Genomic DNA, 25,457 nt, shown 5'->3' with positions numbered 1-25,457 from the left:
TATGCATGGGTAATTTTTCCTTTTTTAAAAAGTAATTATAACATTTTATTGACAACCCATGCCAGGGTAATTTTTTACAACATTATCCCTTGCACTCACTTCTGTTCCGATTTTTCCCTTCCCTCCCTCCACCCCTCCCCCAGATGGCAAGCAGTCCTATACATTTAAATATGTCACAGTGTATCCTCGATACAATCTGTGTGTGCAGAACCTAACAGTTCTCTTGTTGCACAGGAAGGATTGGATTCAGAAGGTTAAAAATAACCTGGGAAGAAAAACCAATATGTAAACAGTTTACATTCATTTCCCAGTGTTCTTTCTTTGGGTGTAGCTGCTTCTGTCTATCCTTGATCAATTGAAACTGAGTTAGATCTTCACCTTGTCGAAGAAATCCACTTCTTGTTGTTGAAGTATATAATGATCTCCTGGTCCTGCTCGTTTCCCTCAGCATCAGTTCCTGTCAGTCTCTCCAGGCCTTTCTGAAATCCTCCTGCTGGTCATTTCTTACAGAACAATAATATTCCATAACATTCATATACCACAATTTCCCCAACCATTCTCCCACTGATGGGCATCCATTAAACTTCTTTTTTTGTCACTAATAGTTCGGGTTCGTGGATTTTTTCACGTTGAACCTGAGCCGACCAGAAGGGGATTCCCACCTCAACTCTCCGCACTTGCCACTAGAATAGCATCAGACAGACTTTGGAAACTGCAAAGGCAGGATTTTATTTCCTACCCAGAAGCGTAAATTTCTCCCCTGATTTTTCATTAATGGGATGTTACAGAAATTACCGAATGTGAATCTCCACCCCCCATTACAGAGCCAGTCCCCGCCCCCAAGACACTTACATTTTTATAAGGGAAAATAACCCGTGTAAGGCAAAGTCCAGAAGGCTCCTGTTCTAATCTAAAAACATATGCCCCTGATTACATTCTTTGATGTACTAAGGAAGGTTTCAATTTTCCCATTCATTTCCTTTCTCCAATTTAATTTTTCTAACTCGGTAGATATTAAATCCCCATCCAATTCTCACAATTTCTTCCCTTCCCCCATAATTTGGTTTCCCCATCCCTTTCGAATTCCCTCAAATTTGGCTCAGCCTCTTTACATCCCACTTCATAACAGTCTATTAACCTCTGTACAGATCTCCTTACACAGGGTAGCTTCCCGCTACTCTCTAAATCCCAGGATGAGGATTGCTAGGGAATACTGATTTCTTATTGCACACAGGCCCATGCAGAAAGTTACACAGAATTGAAGAGTTTAGATGCGGATTCTCTCATCCTTGAACATGTCTAGGTCAACAACATAATAAGATGTATTTATGAGACTTATGGCCAAACTCCCTCATAAAAGAATTTTTAATTTTTTCTCAATAGTATTTTATTTTTTCCTAAATACATGTAAAGATAATTTCCAACATCCATTTTTGTAAGGTTTTGTGTTCCAAATTTTTCTCCCTTCCTCCCTTACCACTCGCCTCCCAAGACAGCAAGCTATCTGATATAGATGGAATATGGGCAATCCTTTTAAACATTTCCATATTTGTCATGTTGTATAAGAAAAAAATCAGACCAAAAAAGAACAAACAAACAAAACAAACAAGGTGAAAATACTATGCTTCCATCCACATTCAGTCTCCATAATTTTCTCTTTGTATGTGGTTGACATTTTCCAGCTCAAGTCTATTGAGTTCCCCTTTTCCATATGTAACTAATATTTGCTAAAAAGGAACAAGTCATTCTTTAAGTAGAAAAGGAATTGCCTTAGAAAAAATATATTCCCTCTTCCTAAATTAGAGAAATAAAACTTCTGCTTTTGGAGTCAATATTTTGCATGCAAATAAATTGAAATTCTAATTAAAAAGAAAAAGAATTTATAAATCTGAGGACTGGCCATTTAGAGTTGGGAGGGGGCTTGGAAGCCAGGAGGTCAATCCCCTTCTTTTTTTTTTTCTTTTTAAATTTCCCCAACTACATGTAATTTTCAACATTCATTTTTGTAAGATTTTGAGTTCCAATTTTTGCCCCTTCATGACCTCCTACCTTCCCAAGACAACAAGAAATCTAATATAAGTTATACATATACAATCCTTTTAAGCATGTTTCCACATAAGTCATGATGTGAAAGAAAAATCAGAACAAAAGGGGAAAAGTGTGAAAAAGAAAAAAAAAACAAGTTTTTAAAAAGGTATAAATGGTATGCCTTAGCTCTTTTCTCAGAGCAAATAATTTCTCAGGGAAATGGAGATGTCTATCAATTGGGGAATAGCTAAATAAATTGGTATATGATTATGATGGAATATTATTGTTCTATAAGAAATGATGAATACGATGCTCTCAGAAAAACCTGGAAATTTGAGCTCAAGCAGTGAAATGTACTGGGTATAAAGTAATAACAAGGTTGTAGGATGATCAGCTGTGAATGACTTTGCTATTCTCAGCCATATAATGATCCAAGACTACTCTGAAGGACTTAGGATGAAAAATGTTATCCATACTCAGAGAAAGAACTGATTGTGTCTGAAGCCTACTTTTTTTTATTATAGCTTTTTATTTACAAAACATATGCATGGGTAATTTTTCAATACTGACCCTTGCAAAACCTTCTGTTTCAACTTTTCCCCTCCTTCCCTCCATCCCCTCCCCAAGATGGCAGGTTGTCCCATACATGTTAGACATGTTAAAGCATATGTTAAATCCAATATATGTGTACATAGTTATACAGTTATCTTGCTACACAAGAAAAATTGGATCTAGAAAAAAAGAAAAACCTGAGAAGGAAAACAAAAATGCAAGCAGACAATAACAGAAAGAGTGGAAATGCTGTGTTTTGGTCGACACTCCTTTCCCATAGTTCTCTCTCTGGGTGTAGCTGATTCTCTTCATTACTGAACAATTGGAAGTGGTTTGAATCACCTCATTGTTGAAGAGAGCCACATCCATCAGAATTGATCATTGTGCAGTCTTCTTGTTGCCATGTACAATGATCTCCTGGTTCTGCTCACTTCCCTCAGCATCAGTTCCTGTCAGTCTCTCCAGGCCTTTCTGAGATCATCCTGTTGGTCATTTCTTATAGAACAATAATATTCCATAGCATTCATATACCACAGTTTATTCAGCCATTCTCCAATTGATGGGCATCCACTCAGTTTCCAGTTTCTGGCCACCACAAAAAGGACTGCCACAAACAGAAGCCTACCTTTTTTTAAACTTTATTTTTCTTGAGAGTTTTTTGGGGGGAGAGATCTATGTTTTTTTTTCCCTCAACAAGACTTTCATGGAAATGTTTTGCATAACTTCCCATGGGCCTTCTCAGTGGGGAAGGATGGGGAGGAAGGGAGAGATTCTAGAACTCAAAGTTTTAAAAACAAATGTAAAATATTGTTTTACGTGCTCCTAGTGAAAATAAAAATATTAAGTAAAACACACACGTACACTACAGGAAATGGTTTGCTTTGATCTGCATTCAGTCTCCATAGTTCTTTCTCTGCCATCCCCCTCATGTTACAGACGCCTCTGCACAGTCAAAGATCTGTCTGACTCCAGGTTAGTGCTCTAGTCACTGCCTTATATAGTTCTGATGCAGAAAGGAGGAAACAGCACCAGAAAAACAAGAGACAAGATGAAGACTATGATGTGAATGGGACCAGCCTAGAGCTGATTGGTGGCAGGGACTCGGGGAGCAGAAGGAAAGCGATCTCTCCTCTTGTTGGAGAGTGGGGGCTCAGGGGTAAGACTACAGGCAGCACAGACTGTCAGACACAGGAGCTGGCTTTGCTTGATTGTTTTTCTTGGTTACATGAGAAGCTTCCAATATGGCACGAGGAAATCAAGAAATGATTGTAATAGAAACAAAAGACATCCATAAAGCCTGACACATCAACAAAATTTGAGGGATGACTTGGACGGTCTGAAGGCAGTTTCTACTTATAAATCCCATGATTCATACGAGCTGTGTCTCAGAAGACTCTGCCCCTTCCTACTCCTCTGCAAAGAGTTCGTCATTCAGTCAGTCAACAAGCATTTATGAAGTGTTTGCTGAGTGTCAGGAGCTGTGCTAAGTGCAGCCATACAGAGTCACAAAAATAGTCCCCCAAGGACTTTACAGCCTCATTAGGGAGAGGATATTTAAGTAACTAAATACATTCAAGACATGTATACACAGCGTAAATGGGAGGTAATAGGCGAGTCACTTGAGTTTTATGGATCACGGTTTTCTTCCTCTTTAAAAGGAAAGGGTTGGGCTGGGAAGTCTCCAAGGTCTCATTTATGATTCAGGATGCAATATGGTACCCGGAGGGAGCTGGATGAGAATCCTGCCTCCGATGCTAGCTTTGGGTCCTTGGGGGACATCACTCTACTGTTCTGGGTCTCAGCTCCCTCCTCCATAAAATGAAGGGTCTAATACCCATGAGAGGAACTTTTGTGAAGGGTCAAGGTAAAAGTCTGGAAAGGTCTTTGTAAATCTTAGCAGGATCTAAATGCAGGCTCTCATGATGGCAGTTACTACATCACTAAGGGATTTATTTATTTATTTGTTTGTTTGTTTGTTTTTTGATTAGGTGAAAGAGGAAATTCTTTCCCTTGTTACCTAGCCTTAATCATTGAATGGGTGTTGGCTCAGTCAAACTGAGTGAGACCTGTTGAAGGCCTTAGCTTAAAAAGGCCCCGATCTCTCATTGCACCCAGGGCCATCTCCAGTCGCTCTGATCTATTAGGATGCTGTGACATACAAGGGAATTGGATTTAAGCGAGGGAGGGCTGTACACCTGCCTCAGTTTCTCTTCCAGAGCCATCTGGATTCAGGGGCTAGATTTAGTACTGCTCCTCACAAGATCACCAAGATTATAAGAGTAAGAGAAAAGATTTGGATCCAATTGCTTGCAGTCCAGATTCATGTTCTTTTGACTTTCCTGGGCTCTCTCCCTTTATCCCTACAGTCCATCTCATCCAAGCTTTGTTCTCCATGGGAGAAAGATGAGGAGCTGAGACACAGAAAGGGAAAAGGACTTTCCCTATGTGATCCAACTTGTGAGGTGGAACCGAACTCAAGTCCCATGCTCTTTCTTTCCCTCTATCGCTCTCACTGGGTCGGGCATTTGGTTTATGGGGAAAGGAAAAATGGGACCCCTTCTGAGAGTCCTAATGTTGAGGTTGAGAAGGGGGACCCTAAAAGTTTGAGATCCCAGACCGGTGTCATGAAGAATTTGCAGGCTAGGGGTAGTTGGGAGAGCAGTAGAGCACCAGCCCTGAAGCCAGGAGGACCTGAGTTCAAATTTGATTTCAGACACTTGACATTTCCTGGCTGTGTGACCCTGGGCGAGTCACTTAACCTCAATAGCCTCGGCAAAGGGAAAAAAAAAGAATTTGCAGGCTTGAACCCATCTCCTAATCAAGGGGCAAAGTTTATTGAAAGTAATGATAACAAAGCAGACTGAATTCTAAGGGAATTCAGCAGAGAAACAGAAACAGGGAGAGACATCTATCCAGCTTCCACCATACAGAGGCTAATGCTAAGGCTCATAGGTAGGAAGGAGCAGTGGTCACCCAAAGTTGATTCTCACTGACCAGATTCCCAGTCATCAATGAATTGGGGAGGGGTCTCAGGAGTTTGATCTGTGGGAGTTTCCCAAGTCCGGACAGAATCAAACAACTTGGGTGTTGGGGGGGGCAAAGCTAGAGGACTTTGGGATCAGATAGATTGCCAGAACAGAAGCCCCCCTAAAATCAGGGGGCCACAAAATCATATTACATCACCAAGTGGCAGAGGCCCTGAAGTCTACCCTTCAAGGGCTAGGGTGATTTTTTCAGCCCATGTGAGTGCTTGTTGTGGGGGTGGGGATGGAGAACGCTGGGCCAAGGAGTTATAAAAGTTCTTCATTTTCATAGAAAAGATCTGGAATTTCAAGTGAATTAAGGCATGTGAGACAGTGCTTTGTAAACTGTAAAGTGTTCTACTGGGAAAGAGTCGTTACTATATTTAAACCTGAAAGCTCACATTTGCATATGTAAGAAGGCACATTAGTGCCACATTAGAGAGGAGGGAGAAAGGGAGACGGATGAAGAAAGGGAAAGTGAAGAGAGAGGGGGAGAGAGAAATGGAAAGGGAGAGGGAGTGGGATGGAGAGAGAAGATGGGGGAGGGAAAAGAAGATGGGAGGGCAGAAGCAACACATTGTGCTAGAAAGGGCGTTGAATCTGGGGGCAGAGGGCGAGGGTTTGGAGTCTCACATTTACTAGCCATTTCAGTCAGCCAGTAAACATTTATTAAGCACCTACTAAATACCATATACCTAAGGCATGCTGCTTAATCTCTCTCCACCTCAGTTTCCTCACCTACAACACAAGAGGTTTAGACTAGGAGAAGAAACTCCTCCCATCAAAGGAGGTCAGCTCTTGCTCTCTAATTCATAGTCTTAGAAATCTACTTAGAACAAGGAGAGAAGAAAGGACTCACCTAGGGTAGGGCAAGAGGCAGGAACTAGGATCTTTAATCATCCTGACTTCCGTGCTGCCACTGGATTTCATGACTCTGGAAGAGAGAGCCATGCCGTCAACTTTGTGCAATTTTGCCTCCCTTAAATCCACTTCACAAGCAAATCAAGACATCAGCTGTAATGCCATTGGTTCTCTTTGAAAATGACCTCCCATCATCACCATCACAACCACCACCACCCAGTGACTTTTTGAGTTTGGATGCTCTAGGCAGAAGCTCCCAAGGCATCCTGCAGATGCCCAGGAGACCCAACATAATGGTGGCTCCCCACATGGAGTATTGGACTCAACCAACTAGATTTGTTCCGGGGTCTCTAGTTGCCCTTTGTCTCTTCTTCTTCTAGCATTGACCTTGTGGACATGAAAAGGTCTCGGAAGGCTCATGGTGAGAACCAGCAGCAACTAATAAAGTGAATTTTTTGGGGATGTTGAAAGATTTTTTATTTTTATTTATTTATTTTTATTAAAGCTTTTTAATTTTCAAAACATATGCATGGATAATTTTTCAACATTAACCCTCACAAAACCCCGGGTTCCAATTTTTCCCCATCTTCCCACCACCCCCTCCCCTAGATGGCAAGTAATCCAATGTATGTTAAACATGATAAAAATATGTTAAATCCAATATATGCACACATAATTATACAATTATCTTGCTGCACAAGAAAAATCAAATCAAAAAGGGAAAAAATGAGGAAGAAAATAAAATGCAAGCAAACAACAATAAAAAGAGTGAAAATGCTGTTTTGTAATTCACACTCAGTTCCCACAGTCCTCTGTCTGGGTATAGATGACTCTTCATCATAAGACCATTGGAACTGGCCTGAAGCATCTCATTGCTGAAGAGAGCCACGTCCATCAGAACTGATCATTGTACAATCTTATTGTTGCCATGTACAATGATCTCCTGGTTCTGCTCATTTCATTTAGCATCAGTTCATGTAAATTAGAGTAACTTTCACGGAAGCTTCAGCAGCAATAGCAGGAGTGGACTGGAACCAAGAGAAGAGTCAGAATTAATCAATCAACATTTATTAAGCATCTATAGTGTTTCAGGCACTATACAAAGTGCCAGATTATAAAATATTATAACATATTATTAATATTAATACTATATAATAACTTATTATATACATATATATATAGCATGTATTATATAATATAACTCCTGTCCCAAAGTCCATTGATATGGGACTCTTTCCTTATTGGTGGGAAGGAAGGCAGGCTAGAGCTAGTGAGAAGCAAGGTGGAAAGTCATTATTAATCAGAGAAATGCAAATTAAAACAACTCTAAGATACCACTACACACCTGTCAGATTGGCTAAGATGACAGGAAAAAATAATGATGATTGTTGGAGGGGATGTGGGAAAACTGGGACATTGATTCATTGTTGGTGGAGTTGTGAACGAATCCAACCATTTTGGAGAGTAGTTTGGATCTATGCTCAAAAAGTTATCAAACTGTGCATACCCTTTGATCCAGCAGTGTTACTACTGGGATTATATCCCAAAGAGATTATAAAGAAGGGAAAGGGACCTGTATGTGCACGAATGTTTGTGGCAGCCCTTTTTGTAGTGGCTAGAAACTGGAAACTGAATGGATGTCCATCAGTTGGAGAATGGCTGAATAAATTGTGGTATATGAAAATTATGGAATATTACTGTTCTGTAAGAAATGACCAACAGGATGATTTCAGAAAGGCCTGGAGAGACTTACACAAACTGATGCTGAGTGAAATGAGCAGGACCAGGAGATCATTATATACTTCTACAACAATACTAGATGATGACCAGTTCTGATGGATCAGGCCATCCTCAGCAACGAGACCAAATCATTTCTAATGGAGCAGTAATGAACTAGCTATACCCAGAAAAAGAACTCTGGGAGATGACTAAAAACCATTACATTGAATTCCCAATCCCTATAGTTATGCACACCTGCATTTTTGATTTCCTTCACAAGCTAATTGTACAATAATTCAGAGTCTGATTCTTTTTGTACAGCAAAATAACGTTTTGGTCATGTATACTTATTGTGTATCTAAGTTATATTTTAATATATTTTAACATCTACTGGTCATCCTGACATTTAGGGGAGGGGGTGGGGGGGTAAGAGGTGAAAAATTGGAACAAGAGGTTTGGCAATTGTTAATGCTGTAAAGTTACCTATGTATATATCCTGTAAATAAAAGGCTATTAAATTAAAAAAAAAAAAAAAGTTCATGAGAAGCAAGGTGGATTCATCAAGCTTCAAATCTTCTAGGACTCTTCTTTTAGTAATCTGAAGTGGATCTATCCTTTTCCATTTTCTCTCTCAAAACCGGAAGCATACTCGACAAAGAGTCTCACTTGGAGAGTCTTGAGATGGACTCAAAGGAAGCTCTTTCTTGAAGAGTCCTCAAAGATGGGACTGGTTAAGAACTGCCTAAATCTGCCCAACCCTTTATTTCCACCATAAGGATACCATGGAGCTTTGGGACGGAGTTGGATACATTCATTATATTATAGCATGCCATGTTATATTATATTACGTTATGTTGTATTGTGTCATATCATGCTATATTTGAACTATCGACATTTTCCCAATGTTGCACAATCAACAACATAAGAAAATTAAGCCCTGATTTGGAGCATTTGCAGATTTTTCCAGGCTCTGAACTGCAGACTGAACTGAACTGAAACTGAACAAGGTCTCAGTTCAAGCGGGCTCCAGATTACCCTGGTGAACTTCCCCTTTTGAGAAGTCAGAGTCCCCACACTAGAGGGCTTGGTTCAGAGCAAGGAGGGGTGACTACCCAGAGCCCCTCTGAGTTCCAGCAGTTTTGGGGAGGGATAACATTAGGTGCTCTGAGGGGGGAGGAAAGAGGATCTTGTTTGTTTTAGTGGCTTTATGTAAGCTTGGTGTTGAATGAAATCAGGGATTCCAAAAGGTGGGGGTGAGGAGGGAGAGCATTCTTGACCGCCAGTATAAAACATGGGGATGAGAGGTGGAAAACTGGGACATGGAAGAGTGAGGAGGCAGGATCATAGGCTCTCACAAGAGGAGTAATGTCTAAGGATCATGGAAAGGTTGGATGTTGGATAGGGCCAACTATCAAACTTTAAATGCCAAACTGAGGGTTTAATATTTATTACAGATAGGTAGAGCATTATTAAACATTCACTAGGTTTTAGACACTGTACCAAGTGCTGTGGATATAAATATAACCCTCAACGAATTTGCATTTTACTGGGTGGAAGAAAAAAACCTTTAAAAGGAGCTAAAACTCAGGTTGTGCAGTGGACAGAATGCCCGGCCTGGAGTCAGGAAGATTCATCTTCATGAGTTCAAATCCAGACTTAGACGCTAGCTGTATGATCCCGGGCAAGTTACTTCACACCAATTGCCTCAGTTTCCTCATCTGTGAAAAGATTTGGAGAAGGAAATGATAAACCCACTCCAGTATCTTTGCCAAGAAATCCCAAAATGGGGTCATGGAGAGGTGAACCTGACTGAATAACAATTTTTGTGAAGGAAGATGAAAAAAACTCTTCTAGGAACTGAACTGAACTAGGTTTGAAGTGAGTGTGGCTAGCATCTTCCTTCTTCAGTTACAGGGAGGAGATCACTAGTCATAGGAAGAGCCCACAGGGGTATAGGTATTGCCATAAAGGAAGGGATGGTGGGTGCCAAACCTGCAACTGAGTGAAAATCAAGAAGAGAGGGTGGATTATAAAGAGGTCACTGTAATAGTGCAAGCTGCAATAGCTTAAGAGGTGATGCTCTGCTAGGGTGAACGAAGTGTGACTAAAGAGACCGGTATATATAGCAAGAGAGATGTGGACATGGGAATGAGGATGAGATTTGACAACTGATTGGTTCTGTATGTTGAGTGAGAGGAGTCAAGGCTGACTCTAAGATGGCAGCCTTGGGTCACTAGAAAGTTGGTTGGAAAGGGAAACAGAATTATGGGAAAGTTCAAGAGAGAGAAATATTTGGGGACAAGAAATAATAAGCCTATTTTTGGACTGATGAGTTTGACTTGCTTGGGATATTGAGTTGAAATGTTCGATTAGCCGAAAGCACAAAAGAGATGGATTGCTGTGCATACAGATTTGGGGGTCATCTGCATAGAAATGAAATGTAGCTTCTGTGAGAACTAATAAGGTCACTGAGAGAGGGAGAGAAAGGAACAACTGAGCTCTGGGCACACCCACAGTTAATGGCATGACCTACAGGAAGGTCAGCAAGGAGACTGAGAAGTGTCTGGCAAAAAGGAGAATCAGGAGAGAATTGTATCTAAAACTCTAGAGAGGAGAGAATATCCAAGGCAGGAGGGTATTGAGAGAACAAGAAAGGTAGCCATTAAGAAGAACTGTGTTCTAAGGTCTGACTTTCCATATTTTAGGTCCCTTCTGATATTTACCCTCCTATCCTTCTGCTGTAATGAACATGATGGAGATGGAAGAGAAAGGGGGAAGGTGAGGGCCTGGAAGGCCATTTAGTCCAACTTCCTCCGTTTACAAATGAAGAAATTAAGTGTGGAAATTACACGAAGGCACCTGGGTAGGAACTTTGAGACAAAAAGGAGAGACGAAGGTAAGCCAGGGTGGCAATAGGGGCGTGAGCAATTCCTTTCCACCCCTGGCATCCCCTTGAACTCACCCAATTGTTTCATTAATGGTGAGGGAATTGTGAGGAGCTACCATCATCCGCCAATAAGCCGCCACGTCAAGAACCACCCCGACAGAAGGAGCATAGGATGCTCCCTTCAGCCCAGCTGAGAAGTAGAGACCTTGGGATCCATTTCTCACGTCCCTGAAATGATTTGACCTTTGTTCCCTTGAAGGCCAAAGGGGAGAAAGGAGAATATTTGGGAAGCTTGAATGCTCTCTAAGGTACCTGGCTAGCTATTTTCCTTTTAAAATCCTGGCCTTAGGGAGAGTTTGTGGACTGGTGAAGGTCGGGGAGGAGGTATGAGTAGCCATCCCTTGGTAGTTTTAATAGATAATGGATTTCATTGCTTTTGTGGCTTCCTTGGCAAAGAGTAAATCAAATATAACAATCCTTTCCTTGCTTTGGGGAACTTTTTTTAAAATCATATTCGTACAATTAGAGTATATCAAGACCCAGGAAATGGAGGAGGGTAAAGTTTCCCAAAGGGTAGAGGATCAACCAGGATTTAAATTGAATAAATGTACACTTGCCATGCTCTAGAACCAGATGAGTAATTGCCAGCCTCCAATAGGAGGGCCTGGGGGAAGGTAAGGGGGGTGAGCTTCTCAGAGAGAATTTGGGAGCCTTATCAATAGCACTTCCTGATGCTGAACAGAGCATTCGGTTTCTAGGATGTGCATGAAGGTTGTTCTTAATAAGTGTTGGATATCATTAGTGGTCATCAGAGCTGCCTCTTGGTTACATCTGTACAATGCTGGGGCAGTTAGATGGAGCAGTGAGTAGAGGGCCAGGTCTGGAGTCAGGAAGACCTGAATTCATAGGCATAGTGAGATAGCTGTATGACCCTGGGTGGGTCACCTAACTCTGCCTCAGTTCCCTCATCTATAAAATGAGCTGGAGAAGGAAATGGCAAACCACTCTATATCTTTGCCAAGAAAACCCCAAATAGGGTCATGAAGTGTTGGATATGACTGAAATGACTGAACGAGCTCATCCAGTCTGTGATTGAACAATGCTAGGGAGGGGAACCCTTTATCTCCCAAAGCAGGACAGTTGATTTTTAGATAGTTCTAATAGGGAATGGTTTCCCTTGTATTTGTTCCCTTACAAACCAACCAGAAGAAGTCAAATCCCTCTTTCACATGATAACGTAATGTTGACTCTGGAGTGGGATGTATGGGGTGTTCTGGAAGGACTTGGACTTCTGGTGTGAGCCCTTTTCAAGGCTGTTCAACCACCTTTGATACCCACCTGCCGCCCAACTTTCACCTGTGGCTCTAAGAAGCTGGAGATTGCTAGCTAGGCAAGTCACTTAACCCCAAATGCCTCAGCAAAAAAAAAAAAAAAAAAAGAAGAAGCTGGAGATTGAATGGTGGCCACACCTTGGTAAAACCATCTTGAAAGATGGGCTAAACCTAATTGAGGGTAACTGAAAGGCACAAACTCATTGATTAGCTTCTATTTGAAAGATGTGAAGACTTTCCTGGAATGGGCAGATGAGACATTTGTTGTCGGTCACTAAGATGGCTGAAGTGGGCACTGTGGAGTGGTTAGAGCTCGATCAGACAAGCTCAGCCTCTGTGTACTCTGGGCCGTCACCAGTCAGGCTGGAGTCACCGTGCATGCTGCAGCTTTGTTGGAGCCATGGGTGAGAGTTGGGTGGCCAGTGGGCACCAAAGGTGGGTGAGCAGCCCTGGAAAGGGTTTACGCCAGAGGTGCTAATCTGAACGCCCCAGAGACTCTTTGCTCCATACTCCCATTGGCTGGGGCAAGGTAGCTATCCTTAAGTATTCAGATGGTCACCCTGCAACTTCGTCTGGCGGCTGGACCTTGGAGACTCTGGAACAGAGTGAGGCTGAAGTGGGCACAATCCTGCTTCACTGAAATCCGATTCATGTGCAAGTCAACAGAGAGCCGGGGATGTCATTGGCTCTCTTCCAAAGCAAGGGAAAAGGCAGAGTGATTAGAGCACTGACTTTGGAGTCAGGAGAATCTGAGTTCAAATCCAGCCTCAGACATTCAATGGGTACTACTTACTGTGTGACACTGGGCAAATCACAACTCTAATTGTCTCACAACAAAAACAAACAAATGATAGCAACAAAGCAAGGATAAACAGCGGCAACAACCACGTGTGATCTAGGATCAAATGTTCCCTCTGAAGTTTCTCCTTGGATCGCCTTGGCCAAAGCCTGGACTTTGGGTTGTTCATCTATTAGACAAGGTGGCTGGATGACATGGTTACTGCTGTACATTTAGTTTCCATCCTAGTCTTCACTCGATCCAACCCCTTCCTAAAATGTGACATCTAGAACACATGTGGTCTGACTTGGCAAAATAAAATAGAACCGTCACCTCCCTAGTCCTGGACAGTAAGCTGAGGGTATGTGTTCTTTCAGTATGTAAGATCTTAATCTTAAAAAGATTAAGGGGGAAGATCTTAAAGCAAAAGGGAAAAGGTTGTAGAGGGCCAGAACTCTGGAGAAGCATACTTGAAACAAGGATACTTACAACAAGGTGTTAACTCAGTGGAATTGATGAGATAACGGTTCTCTAGTTCACATATATCTAGTTTGATATAATGATATAATCACTCTAGTTCACACAGACTCAGTATGCTGTAATGATGTAATTGTAATAGGGTACTTAAGGGCTGAGAGAACTGGGGACATGGTCAGTCAGAGTGAACAGCCTGTGACGGAGACAATAAAGACTTTAGACTCTATTCCTGACCATCCTCGTGGTGACTATCCTGCTGAGACCAAGGCCCGTCCGGAGGACCTCCAGAAGGGTAGCCCGGACATTACAAAAGATGAAAAGATTTTTTAAAAAAATTAGGTTTGATAAAAGGAATAGTCATCCCATAGTTACTATTGCTCAGTCATTTCTGACTCTTTGTGACCCCATTCGAGGTTTTCTTGGCAGATAGTGGGGTGTTCTGCCTTTCCCTTCTCCAGATCATTTTACAGATGAGGAAGCTGAGGTAAACAGCCAGTAAGTGTCTGACACCAGATTTGAACACATGAAGATGAGGCTTTCTAAATCAAATCCAAGGCTCTGGGCACTATTGCGCCATCTAGTGGTCCTTCATTTGACTATCTTGTCTCCCTTAGAATCTGTCCAGCTGGCCACAGGCGTACAGAAAACATTTCCAGTTTCTAAAATAAATCCCTGAAAGCCCATATTTAGAATCTCATAGGGGAAGTGAGCCTTTATTTCCTAAATAGATTTTGCAGCTGTTTAGAGATAAAAGCCCATTGTGAAAACAGTAGGAAATAGTCCACTTGGGGAGAAGCAGAGAGACAGGGAAAGGCCTCTGAGGAGAGCGCTTAGCCAGCACAGGGTCATCGAGCTGTATGATGATGTTATAGGCAGTTTAATGGAATAATTCAACTCCTGAAGCCCTTTAAAGAAAAGCTTCCCTTTCTCAGAGGCCATTCTCCAACGGATTCTTAGCTCATGCATTCAGAGAAAAGACAAGAAGATTTGTAACTAAAGTAGGAAATGTCCTCCAGCTCCACATGGTGTTGACAGAATTTGTAATCTTTCTTTTGTACCAGAGTAGCAGAGATGAGCATCTAATTAGCAAGAATAAGGAGTTCAACCTCTATCAAATGACTTGCTGTCCTCGGGAGGGGAGAGGTGAGGGAGGAAGCAAAAAAAATTCGGAACACAAAAGTTTTTCAAAAATGAATGGTGAAAAAACTACCTTTACCAGTATTTGGAAAATAAAATACCATAGAAAATTGAAAAAAATAATAAAGAAAATAAAATACTAAAGAAAATTAAAAAAAAACCCAAAGAGTAAACTCTTGGATTCTACTCTGGGGTGAGCTCGTCCCATCCCTGAGGGGAACTCTCAAGAAATAGCACCATCCCTAGCTCTCTTTCTCTGCCTCCCCCTCCCCCCAGCATGGTGTCCTGTCTTATACCTTCTAACTAGGGACCAACTTCCTACCGTGAGTGCAAGAAATCCTACAGCTCTAGGGGAGGAGTACCTGTAGAAAAGACTAGGCAGGGCTGTGTTCCTCATTGTTTCCTTCCCATTGTTGAGGGGAAAAGACCAACATTATGTCCTATATTTGTTAAAATCTGCCAGAAACTGGTCAATTTTATAAACAAAATGATGAGGTCCAAGAAATCATGAAAGTGGGGGTGGTCTGGGATGAATTCACAGGCTCTAACCATTTCCAGATCAAGGGGCAGAGCTTTGTTATGATGCTTTAACAATAGGAAAAAGTTCCTAATGAACTCAAAATTAGCAAGCGGAGAGGAGAGACCTTTTATGGGAAAGGACCCAAAACAAGGAGTGCTAACTTGGCTAATTGTGTGAGTAAGTAAATCAACTGGTGGCCACGATCATAAATCAACTGGTGGCCATGATCATAAATCAGCTGGTGGCCATGATCATAAATCAACTGGTGGCCATGATCATAAATCAACTGTGGCCATGAGCATCCTTGGGAGCTGACATCTAGACCTTAATCTCCAAATTGTATAAGGTAACAGGGGGCATCAGTACAGGAAAACTCTCTCAATACAAGTTGATTCTATGGGGTCAGCTTGTTCTTCACTGGGGCCCACTTAGATGCTGACTGCTACCAGAAACACGGTGTTTTGCTGGAGTCTATCCATCTCATCATTGTATTCTTAATCCAAGCATATCTATCATAGGGAGAAAAATGTCCAAACTGACACTATAACCTCATGCATTTGGACATCTGTTTCCCAGTCATCTGAGGGAACGTTTATCAGAATCTTCAACAAAGGAAAGACCAGAATATATTAAAATACAGTTTGGGATTACCATTCTAATAACAAAATTACTCCTCAAACACTATTCAGTTCTCTCTTTGACCCTTCCCCTTAGATGTTCTCCAGAAATAATCAGATCTTACAGTATTCTACTTTTTCTGAAAATAGAAAGAAGGGACTATCCTGCAGTGGGCCATACTGCCAATCTCTTCAGGGGGAGGAGCTTGATTTTAGGAGAAATTTCTAAACGGGTTCTAAGTTTGGTTACCTTTTTTAATCCATTTTTCTGGACTTTTTTTTCTTTTATCTTTTATATATTTTCCTAAAGGGAAAAAGTTGGGAAGGAATCCAGATAAAGAAATATTTACTTACTATTTGAATGAAACAAAAAAAAAGTTTTTAATATACTTCCACACTATGGTACAGAGATTAGGGATGCAATTTCCCATTCCCCTCTCCTCCCACAAAAGGTAGGCTCCACTGATGTCATCCAGTGATCGATAATGCTGTGAAAAAATAGCTAATGGCCAATGTTTTTGTAGTGCTTAATAAATGCCAGGCGCGGGGCTAAGCAATTTATTTAATTAAAAAAATTTGGATGATAAATGGTCAAAGGATACGAACAGACAATTTTCCAATGAAGGATCCAAAATCATTTCTAGTCATATGAAAAGATGCTCTAAATCATCATTGATCAAGGAAATGCAAATTATGACACCTCTGAGATACCACTCCATACCTCTCAGATTGGCTAAAATGATAGGAAAAGATAATGACAAATGCTGGAGGGGATGCAGGAAAATTGGGACACTGATACATTGTTGGTGGAGTTGTGAATAGATCCAGCCATTCTGGAGAGCAATTTGGAACTATGCTCAAAAAGCTGTCAAACTGTGCATACCCTTTGACCCAGCAGTGTTAGTACTGGGCTTATATCCCAAAGAGATCTTAAAGGAGGGAAAGGGACCTGTATGTGCAAGAATGTTTGTGGCAGCCCTCTTTGTAGTGGCCAGAAACTGGAAACTTGAGTGGATGATCCTCAGTTGGAGAATAGCCGAATAAATTGTGGCATATGAATGTTATGAAATATTATTGTTCTATAAGAAATGACCAGTGGGAGGATTTCAGAAAGGCCTGGAAAGACTGACAGGAACTGATGCTGAGGGAAATGAGCAGAACCAGGAGATCATTATACATGGCAACAAGACTGTATGATGATCAGTTCTAAGGATGTGGCCCTCTTCAACAAGGAGATAATTCAAACCAGTTTCAATTGTTCAGTGATGAAGAGAGCCATCTACACCCAGGGAGAAAACTGTGGGAACTGAGTGTGGATCACAGCATAACATTCTCACTCTTTTTGTTGTTGTTTGCTTGCATTTTGTTTTCTTACTCATTTTCTTTCCTTCTTGATCTGAATTTTTTTTTGTGCAGCAAGAGAATTGTATAAATATGTTTACATATATTGGATTTAACAACATGTATTGGATTGTTTGCCATCTAGGGGAGGGGGTGGAGGGAAGGAGGAGAAAATCTAAAACACAAGGCTGTGCAAGGGTCAATGTTGAAAAATTATCCGTGCATATGTTTTAAAAATAAAAAGCTTTTAAAAATTGGAAGCAGTTGGGAAGTGAGTGACTTGCTCAGGGTCACACAGCACAGCTAGTGAGTGTTTGAGGCTAAATTTAAGCTCAGTTGTTCTTGACTCAGGCTGGTGTTCTATCCTCTGGGCCACCCAACTGCCCCGACTAAGTACTTCACTATTATTATCTCCTTTGATCCTCACAATAAACCCGGGAGGGAGGTGCCTTATTATCCCCATTTTACAGATGAAGAAACTGAGGCAAAAGAGACTTGGCCAGGTTTACACAGCCAGTCTGAGGCTGGATTTACATTCATCTCTTCCTGACTCCAAACCAAGTAGTGGGATTATGTAGCTGCCCTTACTCCAAGGGGAGACTTATGGCCATCAAGTGGTTCTGCAGAAAACATCCTGGGTTCATTTCCCAATTAAACATTTCTGCTTCCATTTTAGCTAAAGGGAGAGCTACATCCTGGTGTCTCAGCCACCAGTTCAGCATTGTTGTGCAGAGGCGCAAGGAGTGACCTTTGGATAAAGGCCAGGGCTAGCTATTTACCTGCCACCATAGCTGACCTTGGGATCAGTGCTGTTGAGACCAAGCTGAGAGTGAGCTTCCTTCCCCTAGATACGGACAGGGATAAGGGGAGAGTGCCCTCAAGGTTTCTGGGAAGGTTTGTACTTTGTTCTTGCTCCATCATGCGGGTAAATATCCCTTTCTAAAAGCTGACCCACAGTCAATGGTTAAATGGAACTGGGCTACTATTTATTGTCGCCAAACAATGGAGGGAATTCATTTGTTGGGGACTAGAGCCACTGACTGTGGAAACCTTGAGGGACAGATACAGAGTAAGGTCAGATAACACTCACTGTAAATATGTATACATGAGACTTCATACAAAGTAAATACAAGGTAATTTTAGTAAGAGAGATTCTAGCAACATGGTGCTTCGGAAAAGTATTTTGTAGGAGAGGGCCCTTCGGCTGAGCTTTGCTCCCTACTTTTCTCCATATATCAATTAAACCTTCTTCTTTCTTCTTCCCTCTGCCCTCCCCTCCTTCTCTCTTCCCTTTTCTTGTTTCTCCTCTCCCCTTTTCTTCCCTTTCCACTCTCTCTTTCTCCCCTTCTCCCATCCATTTTTGGTAACAAACTACATGTAACAGATATTCGGTTTTATATACAATTCTCTTTAAAAGTTTTTTCTTCTTTGAAAGAAATAATGTTACCTTCAATATAATAGTCCAAGAATTCTGTGTTCTTTTCTGACTTTGCTTTTGTTTTCTTCTGTGTTGTTAATTTTATTGATACTTTTTGATACTCCTTTTCTTTCTCTTTTGTAGCTCTATTATTAATTCACCTTTCTCAACCCCAAAGAGAAGCTTCCCCTTCAAATAAGTTAGCATAATCAAACAAGGTAATATATATATATATGTTATATGAATATTATTATATATTACTCAATATATATTGGCCATATATAAACTGAAAACCGATGTCTCATTCTGTACTTCTGGTGACAGGTGGTGCAGTGGATAGAGTGCCAGTTTTGGAGTCGGGATGAACTCCAAGAGTTTAAATCTGGCCTCAGATAACTTACTAGCTGTGTGATCTTGACCAAGTCACTTAAACTATCTGTCTCAGTTTCCTCACCTGTAAAATGAGCTAGAGAAGGCAATGACAAACCACTCTAGCATCTTCTCCAAGAAGATCCCAAATGGAACTATGCCCAAAGGACTATCAAACTGTCCATACCCTTTGACCCAACAGTGTTCCTACTGGTAAAGAGTATCCCAAAGAGATCTTAAAAGAGGGAAAGGAATCCACATGTGCAAAAATGTTTGTAGTAGCCCTTTTCATAGTGGCAAGAAACTGGAAACTAAGTGGAGGCTCATCAGTTGGAGAATGGTTGAATAAGTTATGGTTTATGAATGTTATGGAATATTATTGTTCTATAAGAAACGATGAGCAGGATGATTTCAGAGAGGCCTGGAGAGACTTACATGAACCAATGCTGAGTGAAATGAGCAGGACCAAGAGATCATTGTATACAACAACAAGATTATATGATGATCAATTCTGATGGACGTGGCTCTCTTCAACAATGAGATGATTAAGACCAGTTCCAATGATCTTGTGATGAAGAGAGCCATCTACATCCAAAGAGGACTGTGGGAACTGAGTCTGGATCACAACATAACATTCTCACTCTTTTTGTTGTTGTTTGCTTGTATTTTATTTTCTTTCTCATCTTTTCCCTTTTGAGTTTTCTTGTGCAGCAAGATAATTGTACAAATATGTATGCATGTATTGGATTTAACACATATTTTTATTATGTTTAACATATATTGGATTATTTGCCCTCTAGGGGAGGGGATGCAGAAAAGGGGGAAATTGGAACACAAGGTTTTGCAAGGGTTAATGTTAAAAAATTATCCATGCGTATATTTTGAAAATAAAAAGCTTTAATAAAAAAAGACCTTAAATAGGTCCACAAAGAGTCTCTGACATGACTGAAATGATTCAACAACAAGAAGAAATGTGTACTTCTGGCCCATAATCTCTTTGCTTTGTCTAATTGAATGATTTCTGCATTTCTTAGAATTTTGTAATCTGTCAAAACTGTTTTCCTTGTAATTACATTTTTGGTAATTTGCCCCTGTGGTTGGACTTTTTTGCCCTGTTTTTCCAGGTTTCTCAAAATCTCATCTATTTGTGTTTTCCTTATAGTGAAAGGATATTCCCACCATTTATATTCTATAATTTGCTCACTGCTTAGCTGTTCCCCAAGGTGGGTATAGGTGGATACCTATCTTATTTCTAGTTCTTTGATGCTTTTACACATTTGGGTCTTTTCCCTCTGTCATTGTCTCTTTGGGTTGTAGTCCAAGTAATGGTACGATTTTAGTGACTTTTGACATTTAGTTCTAAATTGTTTTCCAAAATAGCTGGACCAATTCACAACTCCATCAATAAATAGTGTCATACTGTGACTTTCATATTTTTCTTTTGAAATAATCAACACAAAAGGAACAAAACTGTTTCTGTGGATTTTTAGAGCTTTGTGTAGATGGAGAGTAATTAATGCCTTGATCTGAGCCTCAGGGAGCCTCCAGCCCCAATCTCTGAATAACTCACATTGTTTGTGGGACTTTGTCTCCACCTTCTGGTAATAAAGAGTTCTGTCACACCCATCACCCATACATACTTTCCTTCAGGTATCTTCTGGGATCCTGAAAGAGATTAGCTTTCCTTATGTCCTTTCTCTGCATTTCTTCTCCCTTCCTCCATAGTTCTTTATGAGAACTCCCTGGACAAATCAGTCTCTCAGTATCTAGACTGATCTTTCCTCATTCAGAAATTGGCCAATGTCAATAAAATCACATGTTCAATTCATAAGTATCTACTATTGATAATCACCTACTGATTATAGATTGACACCAGGGCAACAAAGACAAAGAATAAGAGTCTTTATCTTAAAGGGGCTAAAATCTGCTATAATTCCAAGAGGGATTTGGAAGTTACTTGTTCTATAATCTCTTCCAAATTCATCTATGATACCATCCAAACTTTCTGGAATTATGTGCATATATGGCTAACTCGTCCAGTGAATTTGTGTGTTCTGCCAAAGTTCTTTCTGTATTGGCAAATCAGTCTTTGGGTCGAGAGAAAAGATAGCAGGGTATACATAAATGGTAAGATTTGGGAGATCATGTGGCCTAATGACATCATTTTTCAAACCGAGATCTAGAATGGGAAGTGACTTGCCCCAAATCACAGAACCGAAATTCTCTTATGCTTTGAAATGCTTTGAAAATTCTAGATTTCATATGCCTTGACTCCCGTCCAATGAATATTTCTCTATGTACTCAGAGACTGGCCACTAATCCCAGCTTGTTATGAATGTGTAAAGAGTATTGCTGATACAATTCTTTGTGTAGAAGAGTTTGGAGAAAACTACTTCTGGAAGAGTTGTGGTGACTAACGGAAATGCCTTTGAAAGACTTTGGAACATAGACACGCTTGGAGCACGGTTACGATGAAGAGAGGCCTTTTGGATTGTCTATGGCTGAATCACTGGCCCTGGAGCTGCATTCAGAAGATACCCTAGTCCTCATCTCTTGGTTTGACCTTTTTTCATCCTGTGACCTGCTACTCATTGATGTCCAATGTCAGAGGGATGACGTTGTAAGGGGAGAGGCCACCAGATGGCATCCCAGCTACCTTTGAGTCACCTAATCTTTCCCCTTCTCATGTGTTGCTCTTTTCTGAGCCTTCTAGTGAGCAGCTGGTTTCAGGTTTAATGTAATTTGATCTGCGATATGCCTCCCAAACTGATGAAAAATGCAATATTTATTATGACTTATGGATATCCCACTTCTATGGCTCCCTCAAATGAATGAGATTCATCAATTTATCGTTAATGGCCATGCAATTTATCATCATAAACATCATAATAAAAATCAAGCTGGCAACATTCAGAAACTTTCCAACAAAAACTTTTGATCTCTGGAAGAAGATCAAACTAAACTCAAGTTTAGGAATCAGGTGGAACAAAGTGAGTGTTGAAGGATTTTCTGATCAGCCACAAAAAAGGAGGTAAAATTTAGATGAAGTTATAAGAAACCAGGTAGTAAAGTATAAATAAAACAAAATATGATTCCCTGCTTTATTTGTGATTGCCAAAAGAGTATGGGAGGTGAAAAATTAGAGAGTCTCACTGCTAGGAAGTGTCTGACATGAAATTTGAATTCGGGTCTTTCTGGCTCCAGGTCTGGTGCTCTATCAGCTGTGGTGATACCCCGGTTTTTCTGTTCATTAAATCAATTATTTATTTTATAATGGCTTTTTATCTTTATCTCATTATGTATCTTCAAATGATGTTTTTGCTTATTTTTCTTAAGTGTACGTCTTGTTTCTCTGCAGTATTTTTTCAGTATCTGATTATAGTCTTATGTGATTCAATGACTTTTTATTATAATCATCATGTTTCATAACAAGTCTTACATAATCCACATCTTGTATCATTTTAAATATTATTACCATGATTACAGTAACTTCATGTTTGATAAACTTTAAAGAGTTTTGGATAAGAAGCTGTTATTTGGTAAAAAAAAAAATTGTTGGGAAAATTGGAAAGTAGTCGGGCAGAAACTAGGTATAGACACCATTTAGCAACATAAGATCAATTATGGATAGAAATAAAGGGTGATACCATAAGACAATTAGAAGAATGTGGAACATATTACCTATTAGATTAAGAATAGTACAAGAATTTATGAATAAATAAGAGATAGTATAATGAGATGCAAATGGATAATTTTGATTACATTAAATTAAAATGTTTTTGTACAAACAAAACCAATGTCATCAAGCTTAAAAGAAAAGCAGGAAATTGGGAGGAAATGTTTCTCAGATTAAGATCTAATATCTGAAATACATAGAGAACTTTGTCAAATATATAAGAATATGAGGCATTCCCCCAAATGATTGAGTCAAAGGATAAGGCCGGGCAATTTTTGGAAGAAGAAATCAAAGCAATATATAGCTATATTAATAAAAATGATCTGAATCATTATTGATCAGAAAAAAATGCAAATTAAACAATTTTGAGTTGTCATCTCAAACCTATCAGATTGACTAAAAAGGTAGGAGATAATTACAAATATTAAAGGGGAGGTGGGAAAATTTGGACATTAATACACTGTTGGTGGAACTGTGAACTGATCCAATCATTTTGGAGAGCAATCTGGAATTAGGACCAAAGAGTTCTAAAACTGTGCACACCCTTTAACTCAGCTATACCATTATTAGTTTTGAGTCCCAGGATGATGGTGGGGGAGAAGGAAAAGCACGTATATGTTCTAAAATATTTATAGCAACTCTTGTAGTGGCAAAGAACTGGAAATTGAAGGGATGTTTTTCAATGGGGGATGGCTAAACAAGTTTTGGCATATGATTGTGATGGAATAGGACTGTGCTATAAGAAATTGTAGACTGATTTTTAGAAAAACACAGAAAAACTTCCATGAAATAATGAAGAACGAAATGAACAGAACCAAGAGAATGTTATATACAGTCATAGCAATGTTGTTCAAAGAATAACTGTGAATGACTAAGCAAGGCTGAGTAATATGAATATTCAAATGAACTACAAAGTACCTATGAAGGAAGAAGCTATCCACCTCCAGAGAAAAAGGTGATTTATGGAAGCATGGTTTTATATACAATCTGTGTCAAATGCAGCCCTTTCTTTAGTGTGGGATTGGGAGGGTGATAGCTCTAATCAAAGTCTAATAAAAAAAATAAGAAAATAAGTAACAAAAATATTTGTTATGTCCTCTGAATAATAGAATAATGTACTAAGTTAATTTTAGAGACAAGAAGCTCTTTCTGTCTACTCCCTGCATGCACCTGGTAAGGCAATATTCCAAGGAAACAGAATTAGCCCTTTCCCAACCTGGGCTGGGCTTTTATAGCTTCTCTCTTCAAAGTTGTTCAGATTCCAGTTCATTTTCAAGGCTGTCTCTCTTTCCTTAATCATTTTTTTGCAAAAAAATTTTTTGGCTTGGGAGTCAAGGCCAGCAGACATCCTTTTTCTTTTCCCTTCCCTTCCCTTCCCTTCCCTTCCCTTCCCTTCCCTTCCCTTCCCTTCCCTTCCCTTCCCTTCCCTTCCCTTCCCTTCCCTTCCCTTCCCTTCCCTTCCCTTCCCTTTCCTTCCCTTCCCTTCTCTCTTTTTCTTTCTTTTTTCTTTTCTTTTTTGCCAGATCTGTAAATTCACCACCAGTGCACATCAGTGTTTTTTTTTTTGGCAGAGTCCATAGACTTTGGAATCTGCCTGAGGACTTGTTTTACTGCTCGTATGTGTCAGAAGAAGCACTTAAACCCAGATCATCCTGATTCTGTCTAGTTGTCTACTCAATGTCTGTCCTAAGGACTGTCCCAAAAGTCTCAGGGCAGGTTTAAAACTTATCTATCATGTGATGATTGTCTGGGTGTTGATGACTCATGAAAAAATACTGAACTACCCAACAGCCTTTCCATTCGATTTAAATTGCTGGGGAGTGGTAGGAAAATGTGGTGTGGGACGAATCACTAAGACCAGCAGTAATCATTAATTTCACTGTTGGGTCTCAAAATATGTACTCTTTGTTCAAAAAAAGATTTAATACGTGACTAGAGAACCTGAACATTATCCGGAGCCCTAACTAGGGCCAAGCAACCGAGCCTTTGCCTCCAGAATATTGAAACACAGAAGGCCGGGACTGCTATAGCACTTACAACAGAAACTATTGAATTTAGCACCTAGAAAACAAGAATAATTAATTCATATAGGATGCTGCCAAATAGGACTTTTTCTCCCTCCTTCCAATCCCACAGATCCTTGGTCTGGCCATATCTAGCTCTCCCATCTTCTGCTCTCCCAAGTACTGGTGTTCCAGTTTCCATCTCCCCCACTCAACCAAATTTAGCTTTAAAGACTGATGTCAGGGCGCAAGTCGTGCTTCGTGTCCCAGGTGCCAAAGCTACTTCTTATGCCTCTGACCCAGCAACACTTGCTTGGCAGTTATGGATAAGCTTCTGAATGCCCTGGGGATGAATTCATTATATCCACCAGGACTGGTTGTCTACCTCCTTTTCTTTCCCTTCCATGGGTTTGAATTAAAGAAATTTCACAGAACTGAAGGTCCCCAAAACACACTCTGGGGAGGTTCCAAATGCTCATTTACATTCCCTGCTTGGAATTCAAAATATGAGTTCCCATGGAAACCGTTCTCCATGGCTCAAGACTTAACTCCTAAATCCTCAAGTCTGATCACCAGGGGCTTTTCCCCTCATCAAATGGCAGCGGTCCGGGGCATGGCCACACAAGTCACGGAACAAGACACGGCAAATGAAATCCAATCCAAAATTAAAAAAAAAAGAAACTTACTTTGAATGTCAACACTTGAGGGGAAAGAGATTCCA

Source organism: Sarcophilus harrisii, chromosome 6 (assembly GCF_902635505.1).
Source record: "Sarcophilus harrisii chromosome 6, mSarHar1.11, whole genome shotgun sequence".
NCBI lineage: Eukaryota > Metazoa > Chordata > Mammalia > Dasyuromorphia > Dasyuridae > Sarcophilus > Sarcophilus harrisii.
This window is presented reverse-complemented; position numbering follows the sequence as displayed.